The sequence below is a fragment of the Tenrec ecaudatus genome, unplaced genomic scaffold, assembly GCF_050624435.1.
Source record: "Tenrec ecaudatus isolate mTenEca1 unplaced genomic scaffold, mTenEca1.hap1 Scaffold_343, whole genome shotgun sequence".
In the NCBI taxonomy this organism is placed as follows: Eukaryota; Metazoa; Chordata; class Mammalia; order Afrosoricida; family Tenrecidae; genus Tenrec; species Tenrec ecaudatus.
The window spans coordinates 12,747-27,788 of NW_027459067.1; the positions used below are offsets into that span (position 1 = coordinate 12,747).

Sequence of the window (15,042 nt, forward strand, 5' to 3'; positions counted from 1 at the left end):
AAGACAAGCAAAGACTGAAAGCCGTTCTAGACTGGGACAGATGACACCCATGTGCCGTGGGGGCTCCTAGGATCCTGGAGCAGAAGGACATTCATGGGATAAACAAACTCATTGGCATTGGGTTGATTCCAACTCAGAGCAACCCCCGCTGGTGACATTTAAATAAAGTCTAATAATGTTGTACCAGTGTGACCTCCGTGGTCCTTATCACTGTGTACTGTAGTACATAAAACATTAATACGAAGGGAGACCAGGTGAGAGAGTTGAATGCGACATATCTGGACTCATTTTTCTAAGTCTAAAGGTTCAACCCAAAAGGTAAAGTAAAACAGCTCTTGATGGAGAGGAAAAGGTGGAAGGGGGTGGGTGATGATTCTTTCCCCCGCTGCCTGGCACTGAACGGCCTCTCCTTTCTTCTCATTTTGCAGGGTCCATGAATTGCAGTCCCTGAGTGAAATGCTGAAGGAGGAGGCCCATGAGTCAGAGATTCTGTGCCTGGAGTACTCGAAGCCAGACACAGGTACCTGGCCCTGGCCTAGAATGGCCTTGAGTGAGCCCCTCCAGTCTGGCCAGAGCCACTGATACTTGTCCTGCCTCTTGACTATGGGGCTGATCGTTCTTTTGGCTACCAAAAGAGTTAGTGATCCTTCTTGATGTCTCTGAAGGCTTTGGGGAGGACTGCATCTCAACTCTGCCCGACTCCATGGCTCATGTGGCTTAAGGATGTGGGGCTCAGTTTCTCTGGGTGCTCTTTGCTGGGCACTCATCAGCTGACGGAGTTCATCCCATCCCAGGTCTGAAGCTGCTGGCCTCAGCGAGCCGGGACCGGCTGATCCATGTGCTAGACGCAGGGCGGGAGTATAGCCTGCAGCAGACGCTGGACGAGCACTCCTCCTCCATCACCGCTGTCAAGTTCGCAGGTGTGGGCAGAGCACTTAGACACACTCTGCCACCTACCACCCCTGCCACCTGCCTGCCACGCCCAACACTCCATAGATTCTGAAAGGGTGTGTGTATGTGTGTGTGTGTGTGTGTGTGTGTGTGTGTAAAAAAGTCATGAAGACAGAAGTCCTCCAGAGATTCTGCCAGTATGTGTGTGTGTTTGTAAAAAGGACACCAAGTACGAAGCTCTCAAGAGATTCTGCAAGGATTTATGTGTGTGTGTGTGTGTGTGTGTGTGTGCGGGTGTAATAAGGTCATGAAGTAAGAAGCCCTCCAGAGATTCTGCAAGGGTGTGTGTGTGTGTGTGTGTGTGTGTGTGTGTGTGTGTAAAAAGGACAGGAAGTCAGAAGCCCTCCAGAGATTCTGCGAGGGTGTGTGTGTGTGTGAATGTGTGTGTGAGTGTAAAAAGGACACGAAATCAGAAGACCTCCAGAGATTCTACAAGTGTGTGTGTGTGTGTGTGTGTAATAAGGACACGAAGTCAGAAGCCCTCCAGAGATTCTACAAGTGTATGTGTGTGTGTGTTTAAAAAAGGACACGAAGTCAGAAGGACTGCAGAGATTTTGTAAGAGAATGAGTTTTTCGTTGTGTGTGTGTGTGTGTGTGTGTGTGTGTAATAAGGACACGAAATCAGAAGCCCTCTAGAGATTCTTCAAGGGTGTGTGTATGTGTGTGTGTGTTTGTGTAAAAAGGACACAAAGTCAGAAGCCCTTCAGAGATTCTGCAAGGGTGTGTGTGTGTGTGTGTGTGTGTGTGTGTGTGTGTGTGTGTGTATAAAGGACACAAAGTCAGAAGCCCTTCAGAGATTCTGCAAGAGTGTGTGTGTGTGTGTGTGTTTGTGTGAAAACGACACGAAGTCATAAAACGTCTGGAGATTCTGCAAGGGTGTGTGTGTGTGTGTGTGTGTATGTGTGTGTGTGTCAAAAGGACAGGATGTCAAAAGCCCTCTAGAGATTCTGCAAGGGTGAGTGTGTTGTGTTAAAAGGACACGAAGTCAGAAGCCCTCGAGGTTTTCTGAAAAGGTATGAGTGTGAGAGTGAGGGAGTGTGTGTGTGTGTAATAAGGACACGAAATCGGAAGCAATCCAGAGATTCTACAAGTGAATGTGTGTTTGTGCCTGTGTGTGTGTGTGTGTGTGTGTGTTTTTAAAAAAGGACACGAAGTCAGAAGGACTACAGAGATTTTGTAAGAGAATGAGTTTGGGTTGTGAGTGTGTGTGTGTGTGTGTGTGTGTGTAATAAGGACACGAAATCAGAAGCCCTCTAGAGATTCTTCAAGGGTGTGTGTATGTGTGTGTGTTTGAGTAAAAAGGACACAAAGTCAGAAGCCCTTCAGAGATTCTGCAAGGATGTATGTGTGTTTGTGTGTGTGTGTGTGTGTGTGTGTGTGTGTAAAAAGGACACAAAGTCAGAAGCCCTCCAAGGATTCTGCAAGGGTGTATGTGTGTGTGTGTGTGCGTGTGTGTGTGTGTGTGTGTGTGTGTAAAAATCACACGAAGTCAGAAGCCCACTATTGATTCTGCAAGGGTATGTACGTGTGCGTTGTGTTTGTAATAAGTACACCAAGTTAGAAGCCCTCCAGAGATTCTGCAAGTGTGTGTGTGTGTGTGTGTCTGTGTGTGTGAAAACGACACGAATCATAAAACGTCTAGAGATTCTGCAAGGGTGTGTGTGTGTGTGTATGTGTGTGTGTGTCAAAAGGACAGTATGTCAGAAGCCCTCTAGAGATTCTGCAAGGGTGAGTGTGTTGTGTTAAAAGGACACGAAGTCAGAAGCCCTCTAGGTTTTCTGGAAAGGTATGAGTGCGAGAGTGAGGGAGTGTGTGTGTGTGTGTGTGTGTATGTGTGTGTGTAATAAGGACACGAAATCAGAAGCCCTCCAGAGATTCTACAAGTGTATGTGTGTTTGTGTGTGTGTTTAAAAAATGACACGAAGTCAGAAGGACTGCAGAGATTTTGTAAGAGAATGAGTTTGGGGTGTGAGTGTGTGTGTGTGTGTGTGTGTGTGTGTGTGTAATAAGGACACGAAATCAGAAGCCCTCTAGAGATTCTTCAAGGGTGTGTGTATGTGTGTGTTTGTGTAAAAAGGACACAAAGTCAGAAGCCCTTCAGAGATTTTGCAAGGGTGTATGTGTGTGTGTGTGTGTGTGTGTGTGTAAAAATCACACGAAGTCAGAAGCCCACTATTGATTCTGCAAGGGTGTGTGCGTGTGTGTTGTGTTTGTAATAAGAACACCAAGTTAGAAGCCTTCCAGAGATTCTGCAAGAGTGTGTGTGTGTGTGTGTGTGTGTGTGTGTGTGTGTGTGTGTAAACAACACGAAGTTATAAACTGTCTGGAGATTCTGCAAGGGTGTGTGTGTATGTATGTGTGTGTGTGTGTGTGTGTCAAAAGAACAGGATGTCAGAAGCCTTCTAGAGATTCTGCAAGAGTGAGTGTGTTGTGTTAAAAGGACACGAAGTCAGAAGCCCTCTAGGTTTTCTGGAAAGGTATGAGTGTGAGAGTGAGGGAGTGTGTGTGTGTGTGTGTGTATGTGTGTGTGTAATAAGGACACGAAATCAGAAGCCCTCTAGAGATTCTACAAGTGCATGTGTGTGTGTGTGTATAAAAAGGACATGAAGTCAGAATCCTTGTAGAAATTCTGCAAGGGTGTATGTTTGTGTGTCTGTGTGTCTGTGTGTGTGTGTGTAAAAAGGACACCATGTCAGAAGCACTCTAGAGATCCTGCAAGGGTGTGTGTGTGTGTGTGTGTGTAAAAAGGACACGAAGTCAGAAGCACTCCAGAGATTCTGCAAAGGTGCTTGTTGTGTGTATGTGTGTGTAAAAAGTTATGAAGTCAGAAGGCCTCCAGCGATTCTTAAAGGGTGTGTGTGTGTGTGTGTGTGTGCGTGCGTGTGTTTGTGTAAAAAGGACACAAAGTCAGAAGCCCTCTAGAGATTCTGCAATGGTGAGTCTGTTTTTTTAAAAGGACATGAAGTTAGAAGTCATCCAGAGATTCGGCAAGGGTGTGTGTGTTTGTGTGTGTGTGTGTGTGTGTGTGTGTGTGTGTGTGTGTGTTTAAAAAGGAAAAAAGTCAGAAGCCATCCAGAAATTCGGCAAGGATGCATCTATGTGTGTAAAAAGGACAGGAAGTCAGAAGCCCTCTAGGAATTCTACAAAGGTATGAGTATCAGTGTGAGGACCAGGTGGTGCTTCAATCTCTTGTGTGTACTTTTGCTATGAGTCAGGAGCTCACTCAATGGTATCTAACAAGTTATTGTGAGATGACATAAGAGGACTTCGTGGAGGCCCTTCCAAGAGAGGGTTGGAAGATAGCATAGTAAGAGGCCTGGTCAGGAATGTGCTCATTGTGCTCATTGTTTCCATGCCCTTCTCCCAGAAGCCAATGCTCTAGGGAGGAAAGGCAGGCCCAGAGACAGGGAAGGGCTAGGGAAGAAGGAGCGATAGGAGAGCAATAGAAAAGACAGGTTACTCTCCCTCATTCCCAGTATAGCTCCTCAAAACTCAGGTAAAGCCTCTGATTCTGAGGCTGAGGCTTATAATAGGATCAGACTGAACATTTAATCCCTCAAGCTGCCTGGAAAGTGTGGGAGCTGATTAAGATGGCAAGAGATGAAGAAGGAAGGAATCTACTGGTTACAGATGTGAAAGCACCTGTTAGTGAAGCCTTCTCAGTTTCTTATTGCCTTATCAATGTCATCAGTCCACTAAATGTACTCACTTTCCAAACGCCTATTAACCAATTGTACATACCTTGAGTTCTTTCTAGGAGGCAATGTTAATATTCTCATTTCCGAGTTGAGGCCACAGAAGTTTGGACAATTTCTGGATGTTGTTGTTGCTGGCAGGTGCTCATCAAGTTGGTTCCAACTCATAGCAACCCCCGTGCATACCGGAAGGGAGCATGGCCCCGTCCTGTGTCCCCTTCTCTGGAGGGCACTTGCCTCAAATCTTTAAATTAAAAGCTTCATGTTTTGTCAAATGAAATCATTTCTTCAGTCAATCTCAGAAATCTTTATGTAAAAACGTTGGAAACGCCTTTCACTCAATGTCTAGGGAGGCTGAGTAAGGTGGGAGGGGCTCCAGGACAGATGGTGGGAATCACTCCTGCAGGTGGGTGGTAGGATGGCGAGGCCAGTCTGACTTGCCTCCCTGGTGACTGTCCTCAACCAGCAATGGGCAGCTGGACACATGGCATGAAGTGATCTCTGGTCTTCGTGGCGGTGGATGCCAGTAGACCGTCAGGTATGGGAGACCCATGAGAAAATAGGTTACTTTTCTCTTTCTCTCCAAGTTTCTCTGTGATCTCTCTATGCTGCCTGAGCCCGCATGCATACTGACAAAGGCAGACATGTGCACACACATGGCAAAGTAAATAGAGATGCCCACATTCACAGACGTATCCATCCACGTGCAAATAGGCACATATTTGCACATGCATGCCAAAGCAGACACAGACATCCATGAATGCACATGTATTCGTGCAAGCTGATTTTCATGGGGAAAAAAAGATCAGCTCTATCACTATCAAGTCCACTCCAACTGAAAGCAACTGTAGAGCACAGAGGAGAACTGCCCCATTGGGTTTCCAAAGCTGTCATCTTGTCAGACACAGTCAGCCACCACTTTCTCCTGCAGAGCAGCTGGGGTTTTCCAACTGCCGGCCTTTCACTTAGCAGCCGAGCACTTGCTGGTTTTCATAGGAGTCTGGAAATCAGTTTCATTGCCTGCTAGTCACACCTCCTCTGTGAGTTAGCACAGCCTGGTAAGCTTGGAAGGAGAAAAATCTTCCTTCCAGAGGTAGTTGAGTGGTTTTCCCCTGAGGAAATGGTTCAGAAGATTTCCTTCAAGAAATCAGAACACTCTTGAAGAGAAATTTCCTGCCAAAACATTTATTTGCTTGACAACGAGACAAATGAAGCAGCCCTCTGACTTCCCCCTTGGGTCCTCTTTCTCATCATGACTGCTCTGCTCAGCTACAAGGCTCCAGGTCCTGGGAGCAAGGGTGACCTTCTATTTGGAACCTAACACGGCTCCACTGTGAGTCAGGGAAAGACCTGGAACCTTGAGCATCCTGAAACGGGGCCTGCATAGCAATATCATCTGTCATCAGGCTCATCGTTTCTCTCATTTTTTGTAAGATCATTGAGCCCTTGGAGCCCTGAGAAGTTCTCTCAGCGGAAGCCATCCTCCTCCCATGAATCCAAGAGGGACTGCTTAAAGATTGTTGTCTTCTACTTACAGGAATACCAGCAACCAATTGCCATTGAGTCAACTCGGACTCACATAGAGCCCAAGTGTGTTAGAGAAGTCCGGTCCCTAGAATTTTCCATGGCTGAGGTGAGTTTTTTTCCAGAAGCATATCACCAGGCCCTTCTTGGAAGGCACCTCTGGGTGAACTCAAACCTTTAACCCATAGTTCGCAGCCTAGCTCATGAACAACACCATCCAAGGATGGTACAGTTCCTTGCAAATGGTCACCTGCAGTAGATGAACCAAGGTCAAGTAACTGCCTGAGAAACATCAACCAGAGGAAAGCAGAGTGAACCCCAGGGTTCTTGGGAAGAGGGCCAGAGAGGAAAAAGGAGAAAACAGCTTTCTTGGGACATCAGAAAGGAAAGGACTCCACTTAGTGGATGCCATAGAACAATCCCAAGCCAAGCATGGGTGAGAAACAGACCCCACCCAAACCCAGCGGGCTGGATTCTGTCGCCAAGTGTTGAACACCAGACATGGATATGACAGAGCCGCTAGTCGTCCGTGGAAAGAAACTGTTTGCCCATTGTCTGGTAGTTTTGCAGCATTTGAACAACCAGGCCTCTGCTGCCTCTTCTGGCCTGAAATATAATTGCAGCCATAACCACCCAGCGTTTCAATGGGTAGAACTCCCTGGGGAGGGCTAACTACCCAAATCATTTGGGAGATCATTTTAGAATTGTCCAGGAGATCTTTGGCTGTGTCTATTATATGAACTATGGTGTCTTTTTTTTTAAAAAAAAGAAACTTTTAATTGTAAGGTGGGTTAAGATTTACAGAGAAAATCAGCTTTGCACATAACAATTTATACTCGTTTTTTTATGTGACATTGATGACAATCTCCTGCAATGTAATATCACTCATGCCATTGAAACTCTGCTTCCTGTTTTCATTCACCCTTCTCCCCTAACCTTGCCTGCCTTTTGAATTTGGCCTTGGGCAAATACTGCCTATTAGCTTTTGAATGGTTGATGGTTCTGAGGAATGTGTGCTCCTCAGTGCTATGATTCATTTTGGTGTAGTTGTTCTTATCAGGTGCCATTGAGCCAGTTGCAACCCACATTGACCCTATGCCAAACAGAAAGAATCACTACCTAGCCCTGAATTATTCTCCTAATTGTTCCCAAGCTTGAGCCCCTTGTTTCAGTCACTGTCAATCCATCTCCTTAAGGGGCTTCCTCTCTTTCCCTGTCCCTCTACTTCACCTGGCATGATGTCCTTCTCCAGGGACTAGTCTCTCTTAATAACATGACCAAAGTATGTGAGAGGAAGTCTCACCATCCTTGCCTTTAAGGAGCCTTCTGGCCATACTTCTTCTAAGACAGATCTGTTTGTTCCCTTGGCAGTCCATGTTACTTTCAATATTCTTCACCAGCACCACAATTCAAACATATCAATTCTTCTTCAGCCTTCCTTATTCAATGTCTGACTTTCACATACTTATGAGGCAATTTAAATTACTATGGCTTGGGTAAGGTGCACCTTAGTCCTCAAAGTAACATCCTTGCTTTTTAGCACTCTACAGACGTATTGTGCACCAAATGTATCCATACGCAATGCATCATTTGATCTCATGATTGCAGCTTCCAAGAGCATTGATTATATACCTCATCAAGACAAAAATCCGTGACAACTTCAACAAATAACAACAAATAAAAAAACAACAAACTTCTCCATTTATCATGGTACCTATTGATCAAGTTGTGAGGATGTGTGTCTTCTTGACATTGAGTTGTAATCCATACTGAGGGCTGCAACCTTTGATTTTCATAAGGTTCACTTTATAAACCTGTCTATTTTTCAGGGGGTGGAATTCAGTTCCAGACCTGAAGGGTGATGAAGGACCATAGTAGTGGGGATCTCACTAGTCTATCTAACCAATAAACCTCATCTTTTATCATTATTATTACTATTGGTAGTAGTAGTATGACTTTCAGTTTTCTGACACATTACTCCCCACTCTATCTAGGATCATGTACCATGATCCCTTTCAGAGCAGCTGTTTGTGATAGGCAGGCACCTTTTAGTTCTTCTGACCTTAGCATCATAGAGGCTGAGGTACGCATAGTCCATTACTGATTTGGACTAATTGTTGCCAGGCATCTTGATTTTATTCACTGTTATTTGCTCCAGACAGGGTCCAATAGTTTATAGTGCCAGCCTAGCCGATAAACACAAGTAGGATTAATCGAAGGGCAGAGGGATAGATGGTTTCGTGAGCCTCGCCTTGCTTGTTCTGTGCCTCAATTTAAAGGGGTACACTACCTGTGGGATGCCTAGCTTGTGGACTGTGTCGCTGTAAGTTGAGGTCCATTTAATCCCACAGGATTGGTATGTTCATCTCTGGAGCTGGGGACCGACAGTTGGTGACAGTTGGTGACTTGCCTTGCTGTTTGCTGCCTGGGTATATATAGCCCAGCTCTCTCTACAGAAAGGGACTGGCAACTGGCGGCTCTCAAGCCTTAAAGGACTGCTAGTGTCTCACTGTTTTATAATTTCACTGTTAGTTTCTTGTGTTATCTATCTGTATATAATTTAGTGGTTCATTTCTTCTATTGTATATCTAGCTTTTTAATATATTTATATATAATTACTAGCAATATGGTTTTCTCTCTCTAGAGAACCCTGTCCAACACATAGGGTAAGACCAAGAACCGACTTTTAGTTTGCTACTCACTAGCTTTTGAAGACCCCAGTCACTTCCCTGATGGATACAGAACATTGTCTTTGTGAGCTAGTTTGTTCCAATTGATCTTGAGGTCTCTCAGAGCTATGTTCCTGATCCCCCATATTTAGGACACGCTCCCTCAAGGGGTTTTGTTATACCTAAGACATTTTCATAACTATGCCTCCTGGATGCACTATTATATTCATGAACATATTTGTAGTATATGCTAATATGTATATAGAACTATTCTCTGGCAAACCTATATTTATTCATGGGGCTAGTCCCATTCTCCTTCCCACAACTGCTCAGATTTTGTGGTTTTTCTATCTATCTATTTATCTCTCTAGCTATCCTTGTATGTTATTGTTATTATTGGAGTATTTATCTCTGTTGCCTTTAATGCTTGTAGTCTACTGAGAAAGGATAGTGTTTTGATGTTCCAAATGTTTCCTCATTTTCTGGGTTACATGACACAAACCAATAGAAGAAGAGAAAAGAAAAAAATTTAACCCAAGTAATAACACCAACAATAAAACCTATTTAGTCTTTTTTTTTTTTTGGAGAACTTTCTTTTATTCTTGCAGTTTTATACCAGGAATTCAACATTTAATAATCCATTTTCCACAATGAACCCTTAAATTGTACACTGACATCCTTTAACTCCTTAACTTATTTACCACTCTCCTTCAAGTCTGAAGAAAATTATTAATTCATTGAGTTCCACAGACAGCACAGTCCCACTGAGATGACATTGAGCCTGAACTCCTCCACTCATATCAGAATTAAGAACAGCCAGTATCAAACTGGCCCGAAACCTGATTGTGTTCTTGGCTCAGGATATCTATAGTAAATTTGTGAAGTCACACTAAAACAGAAAAATTAAGTAAGGGATGTATGTATTATAAAATTTTTTTCACAGTACAGTAAAAATTAACATTGAAAGTTTACCAAATTTTAACCATATAATCGGTGTTTTAGCCAATTAAAAAATTTTAAATGCTTGATTAACTGTGACTCAATTGCAAATAACTTCATGTAGGATCTTTTTTTTTCTTTTAAAGTTTGCCCAGCCTTTTAAAATGTTTACAGAATTAATATAACTTTTAAAACATCAAAATATGCTTGCTGTACATATTGCACTTTTCTGCTAGAACTGGGCTAGAGTCTTCCCTGGCAAGACACCAAAACTATTGAATAAAATATACTTTTAAATCAATAGGTACTTGATTATTTTCCCTGAAATCATCAACATCATTACCAAAATCTTCCAGGATTTTGTAAGATTTGATTCCTTAAATACAGCTTTAAAATTAAGTTAAAGAGGGAAAAAAGCCCTCAGATGTTTGACTTTTATTGTCCTTGTTCTGGTCCTTCAGTGACCAAAGAGGATTTAAAACAAATTGTGTTCATGTTTCCTGACTTAATAAAAAGCTACAAATCCAAATTTTAAAATTATATTATTCAACTTAAAAATTATACTAATCAAAGAGCTATAAATCTTGATATGTCTATGTCTGTCTATCTGCAGGTTCCTTAGAAACTTTCAAAATTTTTATAATTAAGAGGTTTTAATCAATGATGCAGTAAAATCAAACCAGGTAAGGAAAATTATTTTGCAAAAATAAATCACTTCCCAAAGTGCTTGACAGAAACCAACTATTCATTTTCATTTGTGTTCCATTGAAGACATTACTGAAATCTGTCCAATGGTTTATTTCCAAGTGGTCCACTATGAAAATCTTCGGAATGTTCTAAGACTGGCTGTAGCTAGAGTTCTGACTTCCATTTGGACCCTGCTCTCCTTCACTGTTTGGAGGTGGTTTTGGTTTGGGCATCTTACTAAGAATAGTTGCCATCTCTTTTCTCTCATCAAAATTCTTCCACTGTTCATAGAGTTTTAAAATGACCCTGATTATTTCCAAAATCTTTTCCATGTCCACAGAAAGCTCAGCAAACCATTGTCTGGCATCTTTCTGCTGTACAACACAGGCCACATGTAGGCAAGCTAAAGCTATCATGAAAGGAGGGTACAGTAGGCAAAGCTCCGTTCGATAGGTATCATTCACTATCCTCCATGCCAGGGGAAGCAACATGTCTTCTTGGCCCATGTCCTGCACATACTGGAGCAAAGGTCTATAAGGATGATACACTATCAAGCAACAATCCATTAGTTCTAAAAGATAAAATTCACATTCTAATACATGATTCATCCTATAAGGAAACTCCTTTGGAAAGGCATATGAAAATCTAGTTTTTAATACAGAAGTAGCAGCAGCAATCAACCTTGTATTTGAGACTACTCCAAATTCCTCTACTTTGGATGCCAAAAACACACAAGTAGGAGCCATTAATACGGGATCTATACTTTTCAGAGAATACCTGGCATAGAATCTCTTGAAATAGACTGTAGCAGTGGCAATAACTTGCTGTCTTAATTTAAGATGTTCAACTAATGCCTGAATAACATTTGTAAAAAATATTTGTAGTTTCCAATACTCTTCTTCTGAGAGAAATTTTAAGTCCTTTTGGCGCTCCTTCAGAAGGTCTTGTTTATCCAAAATCCATTGCAAATAGTGGGAGCTCTGCCAAAAGTTCCCTGCCATGGAACACAGCTTGTCCTGATGAAGAAGCACCAGCCGGCGGAGCGACCCGCGGAGCGACCATAGACCCAGCCCGCTCGGTACCCGAGCTCCGTGACTGCAACCAGCTCCACTCCGCTCCGCGGCGGCAACCCCAATTTAGTCTTTTGGTTAAGAATTACTCAGACTTCCCCACTCCTAGGCTAACCCTTGAAAGAAAAAGAATGAGATAAAAGACCATAGGGAGGAAGAAAGGAGAGTGAGAGGCAAGGGAATAAAGAAAGAAGGTGGCAGGGTTGTGTGAACAATTAATGTGGACCTTCTTTGATGTGTATTAAAAATAATATTGACTGGTTTTTTCAATACTCACCAAAAATTATTTATATCAATCAAGAAAACCTCACTACTCTGGAATCAATTATGACATATAGCAACCCTTTGGACAGAGTATAGAACTGCCCCTGTGGGTTTCCAAGGCTGTAAATCGTTACAGGAGTAGAAAATCTCATATTTCTCTTGGGGAGTGGGGGTGGGGTGGGGGGAGTTTCGAACTTCTGATCTTGCAGTTAGAAGTCCAACTCATAATCTACTTCACCAACAGGGCTCCTCCTTTCATCATTAATCTAGACTGTTTGACCTTCTTGGCTTACTGGGTTTTATTTTCTCGCTTTGGAAGATATGGTACCAAAATACACACCATTTCCTAGCCCCCCAAAAAATCAAAAGTAAGCACAAAAAAAAAAAAAGGAAAAACTAGCAACCCAATCCAAACCAACTAACCTATTTAGCCATATAGATAAAGGATACTAGTAGCCAACCTCTGTGTTGGGGGCAATAGGGATGGATGGGGACTGTGGTTAACAGGCACATGTCAGCTCATCCACAGGGGACATTCAAATTCTAGCTCCAGACTGTTGTTGCCTTGGGTAAATGCAAGGATTTTAAGGCCTGATTTTCTGTTTGTAACTGAGATGCTGAGAATATAAAATTCGATGTGAAATCGTCAACTTTTCAAATATTGGATCACATTAGTTAAAACCACTTTTCAGGCTGCTCATCATCATACTAGCACATCATTAGGCTAAAATCATATCAAAGACATCTGGTTTGTCCCCTGTGCCCTTTAAGGACAACTGAAACATAAGGACGGGAATGTGACATTCATTCTTCCTCTAGACCCTCACCCTTTGCCTCCATTGGCTGGCGTTCATAGAAGAGGCAGACGGTTTTGTTCAACTTCAGCATAATCAGAGTCCTGAGAGTTAAACACAATACATATATAATTTCATACTAGTCGTTTTAATATTAGCCCAAACAAAACCAACAAAAACCCAACCCGTTGCTGTTATGTTGGTTCTGGCTCCCGAGGACCCCCTAGGTGCCAGGGAGAAACTACACATCACAGGTTTCTCAAGCCTGTGGGCTTCTAGAAGCAGGCCATTATTTATTTCTTCTGAGGGGTGCAACTGCCCACCACTTGATACGTTGAGTTCTTAACCATTTGTGCCACCCAGGGTCTCCCAGTCTTCGTATGTGACCCCCAAATTCCTTGACAGGCTACCTATAGGAAGGTAGAGTCTATGCCCTTTCCCCTTAAATTGGGATGTTTCATGACCTCTGTGACCAATAGATTATGGAGAAGATGACACTGTGACATCTAGTTTGGGCAACACCCTTCCCTCCCCCAAAGTGCTTCACAGCTTCTGAAAAATCCCTTCAAAGTCTTCTTCTTGAGTGCTCACCCTCAGAATGTCCAGCCTCCACGTGCTACCTCTCAGAACACTTCTCTGCACCCGGACACTATGCTGAAAGAAGCCTGAGCCACCTGGAAAGGCCACGTGGAGACACTCCAACCAACAACCCAGCTAAGCACCCAGCTAATGGCCAGCTTCAGCTGCCAGCCCTCTGAGTGCACGTGTACGCACTGGAGTCACCAGAGGCCCCTGCCCCAGTTCCCATGTGACTGCCAACTCATGGGAGACTCCAAGCACGACCCAGTGGCCTCCCAGAAACCACAGGATGATGGTCCTTGTTTGAAGCCACTGCGTTTGGCCGAGGGGGCGTTTCTTGCCCAGCCACAGGGATGAGAACCTGCATCTCAACAACATGCAGGTGTGTGAGGGGGCCGTCTCTTGAGCAAGGCAGCCTCCCTTCTTGTCAACTCCTGGGGATTTTTGTTGTTCTTGCCACTGCTGCCCCAATTCCCCAGGAGCTAGAGGAAGGCAGGCAGCAGGCCTCAGGTGGCCAGGAGGCAGGAGCCTCTGTGGGATGCAGTTACAATGGGAGATATAACCTTAAAGGCAGGAGCCTGACTTTACCTTTGTCTCCTGGAGATTTGGGGTGCAGAACACCTGTCAAATCCCATCTTCTGTCCAACCCTGATCATATGTCTGTCTTATGTTTGCACACAGGACGCAGACTTGTGAGCACCCAAAGAACAGGGTCTGGCGCCAAAAAACCAGCGCCAAAAGGAACTGATGTTTCTCCAGCAATGGGGAGGGGTGGGATGAGAGGAAGAAAGGAGTACAAATCACTGGATGAAAACAAGGTGGGGAAAGGAAGGAGGAAAGGGAGAGAGTGAAGGAGGGAGACTGGGAGGCTGAAGGGAAAAGGCAGGGAAGGAAAGGAGAAAGGTGGGGGTGGGGAGAGAAGAGCGAAGAAGAAATGGAGGAGTGCGGGAGGGAAGATGGAAGGTGAAGGCAGGCAGGAAGACGTGAGCAAAGGGAGGGAAGGAAGAAAAGAGAAAGAGAAGGGCAAGAAGAAGAAAGGAAGGTAGGGAAGAAAGGAAGAAAACGAGAAACCTAATGTCAATGGCACCCTCTATGTTTTTATTTCCTGTTTTTCTGAGGTAGCCTCTTCAGCAGAAGCAAATGGGCTGAATCGCCTCAAACTCCACCTAGGTAGAAAGCACGGGTTTCATTTCGCCAGGGCCTGTGAAAATGTTTGAACTGAGCAGCATTAACACGGAGACAGCGATTACCCCACGTGGCTGTTGCACTCTGATGATACCAAGGCAATGGGAATGGGGGCTCATTATTTCACCAGGTGACAAAAAAAATTGTATTTTGACGTTTCACCCTGAACGTGGGGAAGGGGGGCGTGGGGGAGGAATCAGGGGCCCTTTGTGGAGTCTCCTCTTGCCATTGTGATGCCCCTTGGCCTGCCAACAACCTGAGGTCCTGCACTTTGCCAGTGAGGGGCTTGGCTGCAGGCCCTAGCCCAGCATTTCTTGTCAGATTTACTGTGACAAGTGATGGGAGAAAAGCAAGATGCTGTTAACAGCGCATCCGTTCAGACCCTGCTATTTAGAAATTTGGATTTATATTTTGTCAGAGAGAAGTAGCACTGATGTTAATCTTTGCACTACCCTTGGAAAAAAAGCATTCATAATCTTAAAACAATAATCCATAGCATTTGTGGAGCTCTGAGAACCAAGGGATGGTCAGAAGCATTTTTAGACAGATGTCTCATTTCATCTTCAAAGCAACCCAGTGAGGAATAAGAAAAGTTGGCTTATGACTTCCCTTTTGGAAAGTGAGTCTTTGGAAGCACAGAGAGGTCCAAGGTCACATAGTCAATAAGTTAGAGAGCCTGGATTTG

General features: G+C 43.9%; 1 pseudogene; it reads right to left on the bottom strand.

Moving 5' to 3' along the window:
* Nucleotides 1-9,428: 9,428 nt before the first annotated feature.
* On the bottom strand, nt 9,429-11,527 carry LOC142436483 (cyclin-C pseudogene; annotated as a pseudogene).
* Nucleotides 11,528-15,042: the final 3,515 nt, after the last annotated feature.